This window comes from Mesoplodon bidens, assembly GCF_964165515.1.
Source record: "Mesoplodon bidens genome assembly, contig: HAP1_SCAFFOLD_1032, whole genome shotgun sequence".
In the NCBI taxonomy this organism is placed as follows: Eukaryota; Metazoa; Chordata; class Mammalia; order Artiodactyla; family Ziphiidae; genus Mesoplodon; species Mesoplodon bidens.
Genome location: NW_027672390.1, coordinates 21,201 through 36,423, shown reverse-complemented (window position 1 = coordinate 36,423; position 15,223 = coordinate 21,201).

Below are 15,223 nucleotides of genomic sequence, written 5' to 3'. Positions count from 1 at the left end.
CGGTGTACCCAGAGCCTTCTGAGCACAATCAAGGGATCCACAGCTCTGGGAACATCAGCCCTCACTGTGCAGTTGGAAGGGCCGGGGGCTAATGTGTTCTCTATGGCTAGCGTTCCAGAGCTTGGAAGCGGCCTCAGGAACGCGGTTCTTGGCAGGCTTTTGTTCCAGGCGTGTCGGCCACATTGAGGAAACCTAAGCTGCCCTGAAAGAAACCACCGGGGCTCCAGTGCAGCCTGGGGGCTCCTGCTCGACGTCTCTCTAAGTGATGCGGAAACTGGCCTTTAGGTCCCGCCCGAAAGAGAGATTTACCCTGAGCATTGCTAGGCACTTGGAGCATCCAGAGTCACCTAGGCCTACTGAGGGCATTTGGAGGATTATGCCCTTCCCCACGTGCAGAACACACTGCATCCAAAAGTTTCATCGCAGAAGGCCGAACTGCGTTCCAAGGGTCTCCCTTGGATTGTCAGAGAAGATAGGTGTATGTGCTGGGTGAGCCCGTTTGTAGTTGGGAAGCCTGGGAAAAGGCAGTATTTCCCCCATTTGAAAGGTAGATAGTGGCGGCCTCGAGGCGGACTGAAAGACAGTGTTGTTACCCGTCTTCCAGTCACCCTTAGGAGTGCCTCCGGGGAGAAAGGGCGTTTTCTCCTATGGATCCAGGTGGTCTCCAGTGCCTTGCTAGGAGCTCATCCCACGCTTGCCCTAGCTCAAGTGCGAAGTCCACGCGACCCCTAGCCTCGAGGTAAGCACGAGTGTTTCCTGTCAGCAGAGCTTTGTGTGCAGCCATCTCCATGAGCCCTGACTCGATGACAGAGCGCTTAAACTCCTCTGCGGCTTTCCGTAGGCCTAGGAGAGTCACGTATGAATGCCCTCCTGAGGGAGAGCGTGTGCACTGTGAGTCCCCTTTTGGTTTTCCGAGCAGCATAACACAGAACAGGCTGTTGGGGTCAACTCCTTCTGGGCATGGGGGAGGGCAACGGACGGACTCTCGCTTGCGGAGCAGGCCGTGTACACGTGTTAGGCAGCCCCGGGGCAAGGATTTTTGCCAGCATTACATTCAACCTGGCTCGCCCTCTGGGGAGGCCCTCTGAGGTGCACTGAGAGAAGCCCTGAGCCTCAGGTGCCTCCTGGCAACTCTTACCTGTCACTCTCTATTGTGACGCAAGGTACACTGTAGGCCCGGCCTGAGAGAAAATACAGAAAAACCGGTAGAATTGTGAGGCATTGGGTCGATCCAACGTCACGCAGGCCTGACTGAGTCATTAAGCGGGTAATAATGCTCTCGGTGGCGCGCCAAACAAACACCCCGAGCCCAATGAAGTGCGACCATAGAAAGGCCCAGTGTGGCTGGAAGTCTCCAGTCGTCAGTCAGAGAGTGCTGCTCAAATGTGCTGTGTGGTCAAGTTGGAAACGGGAGAATGCGGGAGGAGCCCGGCTTTGCCCCTTTGGAAAGCAACTTCGTTGCAGCTTCCAAGCCGCCTGAAAATCCACACCACCAGGGTACGCTTCACTCCACAGATGCCTCTGAGGAGCAGTGAGGTTCTCCAAAGGAAACCACGTGCTTGCGATTCCTTCCTGGGAGCTCACCCCGGGAGCATACTGTAGCCAAAGTGCCAACTAAATGTGACCTCCGGTCTCGAGGTAAGGTGCGCAGTTTCCCCCTGCCAGAGATAGTAGGGGTGCACCCGTCTCCAGGAAGTCTTAGTCAGTGGACGCCTTTACCTTTAGTATGCCTCACAGCGCTCAAGACTCTCGCGTGGGCACTTGTTTCCAAGGAAGTACACGGTGTACCCAGAGCCTTCTGAGCACAATCAAGGGATCCACAGCTCTGGGAACATCAGCCCTCACTGTGCAGTTGGAAGGGCCGGGGGCTAATGTGTTCTCTATGGCTAGCGTTCCAGAGCTTGGAAGCGGCCTCAGGAACGCGGTTCTTGGCAGGCTTTTGTTCCAGGCGTGTCGGCCACACTGAGGAAACCTAAGCTGCCCTGAAAGAAACCACCGGGGCTCCAGTGCAGCTTGGGGGCTCCTGCTCGACGTCTCTCTAAGTGATGCGGAAACTGGCCTTTAGGTCCCGCCCGAAAGAGAGATTTACCCTGAGCATTGCTAGGCACTTGGAGCATCCAGAGTCACCTAGGCCTACTGAGGGCATTTGGAGGATTATGCCCTTCCCCACGTGCAGAACACACTGCATCCAAAAGTTTCATCGCAGAAGGCCGAACTGCATTCCAAGGGTCTCCCTTGGATTGTCAGAGAAGATAGGTGTATGTGCTGGGTGAGCCCGTTTGTAGTTGGGAAGCCTGGGAAAAGGCAGTATTTCCCCCATTTGAAAGGTAGATAGTGGCGGCCTCGAGGCGGACTGAAAGACAGTGTTGTTACCCGTCTTCCAGTCACCCTTAGGAGTGCCTCCGGGGAGAAAGGGCGTTTTCTCCTATGGATCCAGGTGGTCTCCAGTGCCTTGCTAGGAGCTCATCCCACGCTTGCCCTAGCTCAAGTGCGAAGTCCACGCGACCCCTAGCCTCGAGGTAAGCACGAGTGTTTCCTGTCAGCAGAGCTTTGTGTGCAGCCATCTCCATGAGCCCTGACTCGATGACAGAGCGCTTAAACTCCTCTGCGGCTTTCCGTAGGCCTAGGAGAGTCACGTATGAATGCCCTCCTGAGGGAGAGCGTGTGCACTGTGAGTCCCCTTTTGGTTTTCCGAGCAGCATAACACAGAACAGGCTGTTGGGGTCAACTCCTTCTAGGCATGGGGGAGGGCAACGGACGGACTCTCGCTTGCGGAGCAGGCCGTGTACACGTGTTAGGCAGCCCCGGGGCAAGGATTTTTGCCAGCATTACATTCAACCTGGCTCGCCCTCTGGGGAGGCCCTCTGAGGTGCACTGAGAGAAGCCCTGAGCCTCAGGTGCCTCCTGGCAACTCTTACCTGTCACTCTCTATTGTGACGCAAGGTACACTGTAGGCCCGGCCTGAGAGAAAATACAGAAAAACCGGTAGAATTGTGAGGCATTCGGTCGATCCAACGTCACGCAGGCCTGACTGAGTCATTAAGCGGGTAATAATGCTCTCGGTGGCGCGCCAAACAAACACCCCGAGCCCAATGAAGTGCGACCATAGAAAGGCCCAGTGTGGCTGGAAGTCTCCAGTCGTCAGTCAGAGAGTGCTGCTCAAATGTGCTGTGTGGTCAAGTTGGAAACGGGAGAATGCGGGAGGAGCCCGGCTTTGCCCCTTTGGAAAGCAACTTCGTTGCAGCTTCCAAGCCGCCTGAAAATCCACACCACCAGGGTACGCTTCACTCCACAGATGCCTCTGAGGAGCAGTGAGGTTCTCCAAAGGAAACCACGTGCTTGCGATTCCTTCCTGGGAGCTCACCCCGGGAGCATACTGTAGCCAAAGTGCCAACTAAATGTGACCTCCGGTCTCGAGGTAAGGTGCGCAGTTTCCCCCTGCCAGAGATAGTAGGGGTGCACCCGTCTCCAGGAAGTCTTAGTCAGTGGACGCCTTTACCTTTAGTATGCCTCACAGCGCTCAAGACTCTCGCGTGGGCACTTGTTTCCAAGGAAGTACACGGTGTACCCAGAGCCTTCTGAGCACAATCAAGGGATCCACAGCTCTGGGAACATCAGCCCTCACTGTGCAGTTGGAAGGGCCGGGGGCTAATGTGTTCTCTATGGCTAGCGTTCCAGAGCTTGGAAGCGGCCTCAGGAACGCGGTTCTTGGCAGGCTTTTGTTCCAGGCGTGTCGGCCACACTGAGGAAACCTAAGCTGCCCTGAAAGAAACCACCGGGGCTCCAGTGCAGCTTGGGGGCTCCTGCTCGACGTCTCTCTAAGTGATGCGGAAACTGGCCTTTAGGTCCCGCCCGAAAGAGAGATTTACCCTGAGCATTGCTAGGCACTTGGAGCATCCAGAGTCACCTAGGCCTACTGAGGGCATTTGGAGTTTTATGCCCTTCCCCACGTGCAGAACACACTGCATCCAAAAGTTTCATCGCAGAAGGCCGAACTGCGTTCCAAGGGTCTCCCTTGGATTGTCAGAGAAGATAGGTGTATGTGCTGGGTGAGCCCGTTTGTAGTTGGGAAGCCTGGGAAAAGGCAGTATTTCCCCCATTTGAAAGGTAGATAGTGGCGGCCTCGAGGCGGACTGAAAGACAGTGTTGTTACCCGTCTTCCAGTCACCCTTAGGAGTGCCTCCGGGGAGAAAGGGCGTTTTCTCCTATGGATCCAGGTGGTCTCCAGTGCCTTGCTAGGAGCTCATCCCACGCTTGCCCTAGCTCAAGTGCGAAGTCCACGCGACCCCTAGCCTCGAGGTAAGCACGAGTGTTTCCTGTCAGCAGAGCTTTGTGTGCAGCCATCTCCATGAGCCCTGACTCGATGACAGAGCGCTTAAACTCCTCTGCGGCTTTCCGTAGGCCTAGGAGAGTCACGTATGAATGCCCTCCTGAGGGAGAGCGTGTGCACTGTGAGTCCCCTTTTGGTTTTCCGAGCAGCATAACACAGAACAGGCTGTTGGGGTCAACTCCTTCTAGGCATGGGGGAGGGCAACGGGCGGACTCTCGCTTGCGGAGCAGGCCGTGTACACGTGTTAGGCAGCCCCGGGGCAAGGATTTTTGCCAGCATTACATTCAACCTGGCTCGCCCTCTGGGGAGGCCCTCTGAGGTGCACTGAGAGAAGCCCTGAGCCTCAGGTGCCTCCTGGCAACTCTTACCTGTCACTCTCTATTGTGACGCAAGGTACACTGTAGGCCCGGCCTGAGAGAAAATACAGAAAAACCGGTAGAATTGTGAGGCATTGGGTCGATCCAACGTCACGCAGGCCTGACTGAGTCATTAAGCGGGTAATAATGCTCTCGGTGGCGCGCCAAACAAACACCCCGAGCCCAATGAAGTGCGACCATAGAAAGGCCCAGTGTGGCTGGAAGTCTCCAGTCGTCAGTCAGAGAGTGCTGCTCAAATGTGCTGTGTGGTCAAGTTGGAAACGGGAGAATGCGGGAGGAGCCCGGCTTTGCCCCTTTGGAAAGCAACTTCGTTGCAGCTTCCAAGCCGCCTGAAAATCCACACCACCAGGGTACGCTTCACTCCACAGATGCCTCTGAGGAGCAGTGAGGTTCTCCAAAGGAAACCACGTGCTTGCGATTCCTTCCTGGGAGCTCACCCCGGGAGCATACTGTAGCCAAAGTGCCAACTAAATGTGACCTCCGGTCTCGAGGTAAGGTGCGCAGTTTCCCCCTGCCAGAGATAGTAGGGGTGCACCCGTCTCCAGGAAGTCTTAGTCAGTGGACGCCTTTACCTTTAGTATGCCTCACAGCGCTCAAGACTCTCGCGTGGGCACTTGTTTCCAAGGAAGTACACGGTGTACCCAGAGCCTTCTGAGCACAATCAAGGGATCCACAGCTCTGGGAACATCAGCCCTCACTGTGCAGTTGGAAGGGCCGGGGGCTAATGTGTTCTCTATGGCTAGCGTTCCAGAGCTTGGAAGCGGCCTCAGGAACGCGGTTCTTGGCAGGCTTTTGTTCCAGGCGTGTCGGCCACATTGAGGAAACCTAAGCTGCCCTGAAAGAAACCACCGGGGCTCCAGTGCAGCTTGGGGGCTCCTGCTCGACGTCTCTCTAAGTGATGCGGAAACTGGCCTTTAGGTCCCGCCCGAAAGAGAGATTTACCCTGAGCATTGCTAGGCACTTGGAGCATCCAGAGTCACCTAGGCCTACTGAGGGCATTTGGAGGATTATGCCCTTCCCCACGTGCAGAACACACTGCATCCAAAAGTTTCATCGCAGAAGGCCGAACTGCGTTCCAAGGGTCTCCCTTGGATTGTCAGAGAAGATAGGTGTATGTGCTGGGTGAGCCCGTTTGTAGTTGGGAAGCCTGGGAAAAGGCAGTATTTCCCCCATTTGAAAGGTAGATAGTGGCGGCCTCGAGGCGGACTGAAAGACAGTGTTGTTACCCGTCTTCCAGTCACCCTTAGGAGTGCCTCCGGGGAGAAAGGGCGTTTTCTCCTATGGATCCAGGTGGTCTCCAGTGCCTTGCTAGGAGCTCATCCCACGCTTGCCCTAGCTCAAGTGCGAAGTCCACGCGACCCCTAGCCTCGAGGTAAGCACGAGTGTTTCCTGTCAGCAGAGCTTTGTGTGCAGCCATCTCCATGAGCCCTGACTCGATGACAGAGCGCTTAAACTCCTCTGCGGCTTTCCGTAGGCCTAGGAGAGTCACGTATGAATGCCCTCCTGAGGGAGAGCGTGTGCACTGTGAGTCCCCTTTTGGTTTTCCGAGCAGCATAACACAGAACAGGCTGTTGGGGTCAACTCCTTCTAGGCATGGGGGAGGGCAACGGACGGACTCTCGCTTGCGGAGCAGGCCGTGTACACGTGTTAGGCAGCCCCGGGGCAAGGATTTTTGCCAGCATTACATTCAACCTGGCTCGCCCTCTGGGGAGGCCCTCTGAGGTGCACTGAGAGAAGCCCTGAGCCTCAGGTGCCTCCTGGCAACTCTTACCTGTCACTCTCTATTGTGACGCAAGGTACACTGTAGGCCCGGCCTGAGAGAAAACACAGAAAAACCGGTAGAATTGTGAGGCATTGGGTCGATCCAACGTCACGCAGGCCTGACTGAGTCATTAAGCGGGTAATAATGCTCTCGGTGGCGCGCCAAACAAACACCCCGAGCCCAATGAAGTGCGACCATAGAAAGGCCCAGTGTGGCTGGAAGTCTCCAGTCGTCAGTCAGAGAGTACTGCTCAAATGTGCTGTGTGGTCAAGTTGGAAACGGGAGAATGCGGGAGGAGCCCGGCTTTGCCCCTTTGGAAAGCAACTTCGTTGCAGCTTCCAAGCCGCCTGAAAATCCACACCACCAGGGTACGCTTCACTCCACAGATGCCTCTGAGGAGCAGTGAGGTTCTCCAAAGGAAACCACGTGCTTGCGATTCCTTCCTGGGAGCTCACCCCGGGAGCATACTGTAGCCAAAGTGCCAACTAAATGTGACCTCCGGTCTCGAGGTAAGGTGCGCAGTTTCCCCCTGCCAGAGATAGTAGGGGTGCACCCGTCTCCAGGAAGTCTTAGTCAGTGGACGCCTTTACCTTTAGTATGCCTCACAGCGCTCAAGACTCTCGCGTGGGCACTTGTTTCCAAGGAAGTACACGGTGTACCCAGAGCCTTCTGAGCACAATCAAGGGATCCACAGCTCTGGGAACATCAGCCCTCACTGTGCAGTTGGAAGGGCCGGGGGCTAATGTGTTCTCTATGGCTAGCGTTCCAGAGCTTGGAAGCGGCCTCAGGAACGCGGTTCTTGGCAGGCTTTTGTTCCAGGCGTGTCGGCCACATTGAGGAAACCTAAGCTGCCCTGAAAGAAACCACCGGGGCTCCAGTGCAGCTTGGGGGCTCCTGCTCGACGTCTCTCTAAGTGATGCGGAAACTGGCCTTTAGGTCCCGCCCGAAAGAGAGATTTACCCTGAGCATTGCTAGGCACTTGGAGCATCCAGAGTCACCTAGGCCTACTGAGGGCATTTGGAGGATTATGCCCTTCCCCACGTGCAGAACACACTGCATCCAAAAGTTTCATCGCAGAAGGCCGAACTGCGTTCCAAGGGTCTCCCTTGGATTGTCAGAGAAGATAGGTGTATGTGCTGGGTGAGCCCGTTTGTAGTTGGGAAGCCTGGGAAAAGGCAGTATTTCCCCCATTTGAAAGGTAGATAGTGGCGGCCTCGAGGCGGACTGAAAGACAGTGTTGTTACCCGTCTTCCAGTCACCCTTAGGAGTGCCTCCGGGGAGAAAGGGCGTTTTCTCCTATGGATCCAGGTGGTCTCCAGTGCCTTGCTAGGAGCTCATCCCACGCTTGCCCTAGCTCAAGTGCGAAGTCCACGCGACCCCTAGCCTCGAGGTAAGCACGAGTGTTTCCTGTCAGCAGAGCTTTGTGTGCAGCCATCTCCATGAGCCCTGACTCGATGACAGAGCGCTTAAACTCCTCTGCGGCTTTCCGTAGGCCTAGGAGAGTCACGTATGAATGCCCTCCTGAGGGAGAGCGTGTGCACTGTGAGTCCCCTTTTGGTTTTCCGAGCAGCATAACACAGAACAGGCTGTTGGGGTCAACTCCTTCTAGGCATGGGGGAGGGCAACGGACGGACTCTCGCTTGCGGAGCAGGCCGTGTACACGTGTTAGGCAGCCCCGGGGCAAGGATTTTTGCCAGCATTACATTCAACCTGGCTCGCCCTCTGGGGAGGCCCTCTGAGGTGCACTGAGAGAAGCCCTGAGCCTCAGGTGCCTCCTGGCAACTCTTACCTGTCACTCTCTATTGTGACGCAAGGTACACTGTAGGCCCGGCCTGAGAGAAAATACAGAAAAACCGGTAGAATTGTGAGGCATTGGGTCGATCCAACGTCACGCAGGCCTGACTGAGTCATTAAGCGGGTAATAATGCTCTCGGTGGCGCGCCAAACAAACACCCCGAGCCCAATGAAGTGCGACCATAGAAAGGCCCAGTGTGGCTGGAAGTCTCCAGTCGTCAGTCAGAGAGTACTGCTCAAATGTGCTGTGTGGTCAAGTTGGAAACGGGAGAATGCGGGAGGAGCCCGGCTTTGCCCCTTTGGAAAGCAACTTCGTTGCAGCTTCCAAGCCGCCTGAAAATCCACACCACCAGGGTACGCTTCACTCCACAGATGCCTCTGAGGAGCAGTGAGGTTCTCCAAAGGAAACCACGTGCTTGCGATTCCTTCCTGGGAGCTCACCCCGGGAGCATACTGTAGCCAAAGTGCCAACTAAATGTGACCTCCGGTCTCGAGGTAAGGTGCGCAGTTTCCCCCTGCCAGAGATAGTAGGGGTGCACCCGTCTCCAGGAAGTCTTAGTCAGTGGACGCCTTTACCTTTAGTATGCCTCACAGCGCTCAAGACTCTCGCGTGGGCACTTGTTTCCAAGGAAGTACACGGTGTACCCAGAGCCTTCTGAGCACAATCAAGGGATCCACAGCTCTGGGAACATCAGCCCTCACTGTGCAGTTGGAAGGGCCGGGGGCTAATGTGTTCTCTATGGCTAGCGTTCCAGAGCTTGGAAGCGGCCTCAGGAACGCGGTTCTTGGCAGGCTTTTGTTCCAGGCGTGTCGGCCACACTGAGGAAACCTAAGCTGCCCTGAAAGAAACCACCGGGGCTCCAGTGCAGCTTGGGGGCTCCTGCTCGACGTCTCTCTAAGTGATGCGGAAACTGGCCTTTAGGTCCCGCCCGAAAGAGAGATTTACCCTGAGCATTGCTAGGCACTTGGAGCATCCAGAGTCACCTAGGCCTACTGAGGGCATTTGGAGGATTATGCCCTTCCCCACGTGCAGAACACACTGCATCCAAAAGTTTCATCGCAGAAGGCCGAACTGCGTTCCAAGGGTCTCCCTTGGATTGTCAGAGAAGATAGGTGTATGTGCTGGGTGAGCCCGTTTGTAGTTGGGAAGCCTGGGAAAAGGCAGTATTTCCCCCATTTGAAAGGTAGATAGTGGCGGCCTCGAGGCGGACTGAAAGACAGTGTTGTTACCCGTCTTCCAGTCACCCTTAGGAGTGCCTCCGGGGAGAAAGGGCGTTTTCTCCTATGGATCCAGGTGGTCTCCAGTGCCTTGCTAGGAGCTCATCCCACGCTTGCCCTAGCTCAAGTGCGAAGTCCACGCGACCCCTAGCCTCGAGGTAAGCACGAGTGTTTCCTGTCAGCAGAGCTTTGTGTGCAGCCATCTCCATGAGCCCTGACTCGATGACAGAGCGCTTAAACTCCTCTGCGGCTTTCCGTAGGCCTAGGAGAGTCACGTATGAATGCCCTCCTGAGGGAGAGCGTGTGCACTGTGAGTCCCCTTTTGGTTTTCCGAGCAGCATAACACAGAACAGGCTGTTGGGGTCAACTCCTTCTAGGCATGGGGGAGGGCAACGGACGGACTCTCGCTTGCGGAGCAGGCCGTGTACACGTGTTAGGCAGCCCCGGGGCAAGGATTTTTGCCAGCATTACATTCAACCTGGCTCGCCCTCTGGGGAGGCCCTCTGAGGTGCACTGAGAGAAGCCCTGAGCCTCAGGTGCCTCCTGGCAACTCTTACCTGTCACTCTCTATTGTGACGCAAGGTACACTGTAGGCCCGGCCTGAGAGAAAATACAGAAAAACCGGTAGAATTGTGAGGCATTGGGTCGATCCAACGTCACGCAGGCCTGACTGAGTCATTAAGCGGGTAATAATGCTCTCGGTGGCGCGCCAAACAAACACCCCGAGCCCAATGAAGTGCGACCATAGAAAGGCCCAGTGTGGCTGGAAGTCTCCAGTCGTCAGTCAGAGAGTACTGCTCAAATGTGCTGTGTGGTCAAGTTGGAAACGGGAGAATGCGGGAGGAGCCCGGCTTTGCCCCTTTGGAAAGCAACTTCGTTGCAGCTTCCAAGCCGCCTGAAAATCCACACCACCAGGGTACGCTTCACTCCACAGATGCCTCTGAGGAGCAGTGAGGTTCTCCAAAGGAAACCACGTGCTTGCGATTCCTTCCTGGGAGCTCACCCCGGGAGCATACTGTAGCCAAAGTGCCAACTAAATGTGACCTCCGGTCTCGAGGTAAGGTGCGCAGTTTCCCCCTGCCAGAGATAGTAGGGGTGCACCCGTCTCCAGGAAGTCTTAGTCAGTGGACGCCTTTACCTTTAGTATGCCTCACAGCGCTCAAGACTCTCGCGTGGGCACTTGTTTCCAAGGAAGTACACGGTGTACCCAGAGCCTTCTGAGCACAATCAAGGGATCCACAGCTCTGGGAACATCAGCCCTCACTGTGCAGTTGGAAGGGCCGGGGGCTAATGTGTTCTCTATGGCTAGCGTTCCAGAGCTTGGAAGCGGCCTCAGGAACGCGGTTCTTGGCAGGCTTTTGTTCCAGGCGTGTCGGCCACATTGAGGAAACCTAAGCTGCCCTGAAAGAAACCACCGGGGCTCCAGTGCAGCTTGGGGGCTCCTGCTCGACGTCTCTCTAAGTGATGCGGAAACTGGCCTTTAGGTCCCGCCCGAAAGAGAGATTTACCCTGAGCATTGCTAGGCACTTGGAGCATCCAGAGTCACCTAGGCCTACTGAGGGCATTTGGAGGATTATGCCCTTCCCCACGTGCAGAACACACTGCATCCAAAAGTTTCATCGCAGAAGGCCGAACTGCGTTCCAAGGGTCTCCCTTGGATTGTCAGAGAAGATAGGTGTATGTGCTGGGTGAGCCCGTTTGTAGTTGGGAAGCCTGGGAAAAGGCAGTATTTCCCCCATTTGAAAGGTAGATAGTGGCGGCCTCGAGGCGGACTGAAAGACAGTGTTGTTACCCGTCTTCCAGTCACCCTTAGGAGTGCCTCCGGGGAGAAAGGGCGTTTTCTCCTATGGATCCAGGTGGTCTCCAGTGCCTTGCTAGGAGCTCATCCCACGCTTGCCCTAGCTCAAGTGCGAAGTCCACGCGACCCCTAGCCTCGAGGTAAGCACGAGTGTTTCCTGTCAGCAGAGCTTTGTGTGCAGCCATCTCCATGAGCCCTGACTCGATGACAGAGCGCTTAAACTCCTCTGCGGCTTTCCGTAGGCCTAGGAGAGTCACGTATGAATGCCCTCCTGAGGGAGAGCGTGTGCACTGTGAGTCCCCTTTTGGTTTTCCGAGCAGCATAACACAGAACAGGCTGTTGGGGTCAACTCCTTCTAGGCATGGGGGAGGGCAACGGACGGACTCTCGCTTGCGGAGCAGGCCGTGTACACGTGTTAGGCAGCCCCGGGGCAAGGATTTTTGCCAGCATTACATTCAACCTGGCTCGCCCTCTGGGGAGGCCCTCTGAGGTGCACTGAGAGAAGCCCTGAGCCTCAGGTGCCTCCTGGCAACTCTTACCTGTCACTCTCTATTGTGACGCAAGGTACACTGTAGGCCCGGCCTGAGAGAAAATACAGAAAAACCGGTAGAATTGTGAGGCATTGGGTCGATCCAACGTCACGCAGGCCTGACTGAGTCATTAAGCGGGTAATAATGCTCTCGGTGGCGCGCCAAACAAACACCCCGAGCCCAATGAAGTGCGACCATAGAAAGGCCCAGTGTGGCTGGAAGTCTCCAGTCGTCAGTCAGAGAGTGCTGCTCAAATGTGCTGTGTGGTCAAGTTGGAAACGGGAGAATGCGGGAGGAGCCCGGCTTTGCCCCTTTGGAAAGCAACTTCGTTGCAGCTTCCAAGCCGCCTGAAAATCCACACCACCAGGGTACGCTTCACTCCACAGATGCCTCTGAGGAGCAGTGAGGTTCTCCAAAGGAAACCACGTGCTTGCGATTCCTTCCTGGGAGCTCACCCCGGGAGCATACTGTAGCCAAAGTGCCAACTAAATGTGACCTCCGGTCTCGAGGTAAGGTGCGCAGTTTCCCCCTGCCAGAGATAGTAGGGGTGCACCCGTCTCCAGGAAGTCTTAGTCAGTGGACGCCTTTACCTTTAGTATGCCTCACAGCGCTCAAGACTCTCGCGTGGGCACTTGTTTCCAAGGAAGTACACGGTGTACCCAGAGCCTTCTGAGCACAATCAAGGGATCCACAGCTCTGGGAACATCAGCCCTCACTGTGCAGTTGGAAGGGCCGGGGGCTAATGTGTTCTCTATGGCTAGCGTTCCAGAGCTTGGAAGCGGCCTCAGGAACGCGGTTCTTGGCAGGCTTTTGTTCCAGGCGTGTCGGCCACACTGAGGAAACCTAAGCTGCCCTGAAAGAAACCACCGGGGCTCCAGTGCAGCTTGGGGGCTCCTGCTCGACGTCTCTCTAAGTGATGCGGAAACTGGCCTTTAGGTCCCGCCCGAAAGAGAGATTTACCCTGAGCATTGCTAGGCACTTGGAGCATCCAGAGTCACCTAGGCCTACTGAGGGCATTTGGAGTTTTATGCCCTTCCCCACGTGCAGAACACACTGCATCCAAAAGTTTCATCGCAGAAGGCCGAACTGCGTTCCAAGGGTCTCCCTTGGATTGTCAGAGAAGATAGGTGTATGTGCTGGGTGAGCCCGTTTGTAGTTGGGAAGCCTGGGAAAAGGCAGTATTTCCCCCATTTGAAAGGTAGATAGTGGCGGCCTCGAGGCGGACTGAAAGACAGTGTTGTTACCCGTCTTCCAGTCACCCTTAGGAGTGCCTCCGGGGAGAAAGGGCGTTTTCTCCTATGGATCCAGGTGGTCTCCAGTGCCTTGCTAGGAGCTCATCCCACGCTTGCCCTAGCTCAAGTGCGAAGTCCACGCGACCCCTAGCCTCGAGGTAAGCACGAGTGTTTCCTGTCAGCAGAGCTTTGTGTGCAGCCATCTCCATGAGCCCTGACTCGATGACAGAGCGCTTAAACTCCTCTGCGGCTTTCCGTAGGCCTAGGAGAGTCACGTATGAATGCCCTCCTGAGGGAGAGCGTGTGCACTGTGAGTCCCCTTTTGGTTTTCCGAGCAGCATAACACAGAACAGGCTGTTGGGGTCAACTCCTTCTAGGCATGGGGGAGGGCAACGGACGGACTCTCGCTTGCGGAGCAGGCCGTGTACACGTGTTAGGCAGCCCCGGGGCAAGGATTTTTGCCAGCATTACATTCAACCTGGCTCGCCCTCTGGGGAGGCCCTCTGAGGTGCACTGAGAGAAGCCCTGAGCCTCAGGTGCCTCCTGGCAACTCTTACCTGTCACTCTCTATTGTGACGCAAGGTACACTGTAGGCCCGGCCTGAGAGAAAACACAGAAAAACCGGTAGAATTGTGAGGCATTGGGTCGATCCAACGTCACGCAGGCCTGACTGAGTCATTAAGCGGGTAATAATGCTCTCGGTGGCGCGCCAAACAAACACCCCGAGCCCAATGAAGTGCGACCATAGAAAGGCCCAGTGTGGCTGGAAGTCTCCAGTCGTCAGTCAGAGAGTGCTGCTCAAATGTGCTGTGTGGTCAAGTTGGAAACGGGAGAATGCGGGAGGAGCCCGGCTTTGCCCCTTTGGAAAGCAACTTCGTTGCAGCTTCCAAGCCGCCTGAAAATCCACACCACCAGGGTACGCTTCACTCCACAGATGCCTCTGAGGAGCAGTGAGGTTCTCCAAAGGAAACCACGTGCTTGCGATTCCTTCCTGGGAGCTCACCCCGGGAGCATACTGTAGCCAAAGTGCCAACTAAATGTGACCTCCGGTCTCGAGGTAAGGTGCGCAGTTTCCCCCTGCCAGAGATAGTAGGGGTGCACCCGTCTCCAGGAAGTCTTAGTCAGTGGACGCCTTTACCTTTAGTATGCCTCACAGCGCTCAAGACTCTCGCGTGGGCACTTGTTTCCAAGGAAGTACACGGTGTACCCAGAGCCTTCTGAGCACAATCAAGGGATCCACAGCTCTGGGAACATCAGCCCTCACTGTGCAGTTGGAAGGGCCGGGGGCTAATGTGTTCTCTATGGCTAGCGTTCCAGAGCTTGGAAGCGGCCTCAGGAACGCGGTTCTTGGCAGGCTTTTGTTCCAGGCGTGTCGGCCACATTGAGGAAACCTAAGCTGCCCTGAAAGAAACCACCGGGGCTCCAGTGCAGCCTGGGGGCTCCTGCTCGACGTCTCTCTAAGTGATGCGGAAACTGGCCTTTAGGTCCCGCCCGAAAGAGAGATTTACCCTGAGCATTGCTAGGCACTTGGAGCATCCAGAGTCACCTAGGCCTACTGAGGGCATTTGGAGGATTATGCCCTTCCCCACGTGCAGAACACACTGCATCCAAAAGTTTCATCGCAGAAGGCCGAACTGCGTTCCAAGGGTCTCCCTTGGATTGTCAGAGAAGATAGGTGTATGTGCTGGGTGAGCCCGTTTGTAGTTGGGAAGCCTGGGAAAAGGCAGTATTTCCCCCATTTGAAAGGTAGATAGTGGCGGCCTCGAGGCGGACTGAAAGACATTGTTGTTACCCGGCTTCCAGTCACCCTTAGGAATGCCTCCGGGAAGAAAGGGCGTTTTCTCCTATGGATCCAGGTGGTCTCCAGTGCCTTGCTAGGAGCTCATCCCACGCTTGCCCTAGCTAAGTTGCGAAGTCAACGCGACCCCTGACCTCAAGGTAAGCACGAGTGTTTCCTGTCAGCAGAGCTTTGTGTGCAGCCATCTCCATGATCCCTGACTCGATGATAGAGTGCTTTAACTCCTCTATGGCTTTCCGTAGGCCTAGGAGAGTCACGTATGAATGCCCTCCTGAGGGAGAGCGTGTGCACTGTGAGTCCCCTTTTCGTTTTCCGAGCAACATAACACAGAACAGGCTGTTGGGGTCAACTCTTTCTATGCATGGGGAATGGCTTTGAACTGAT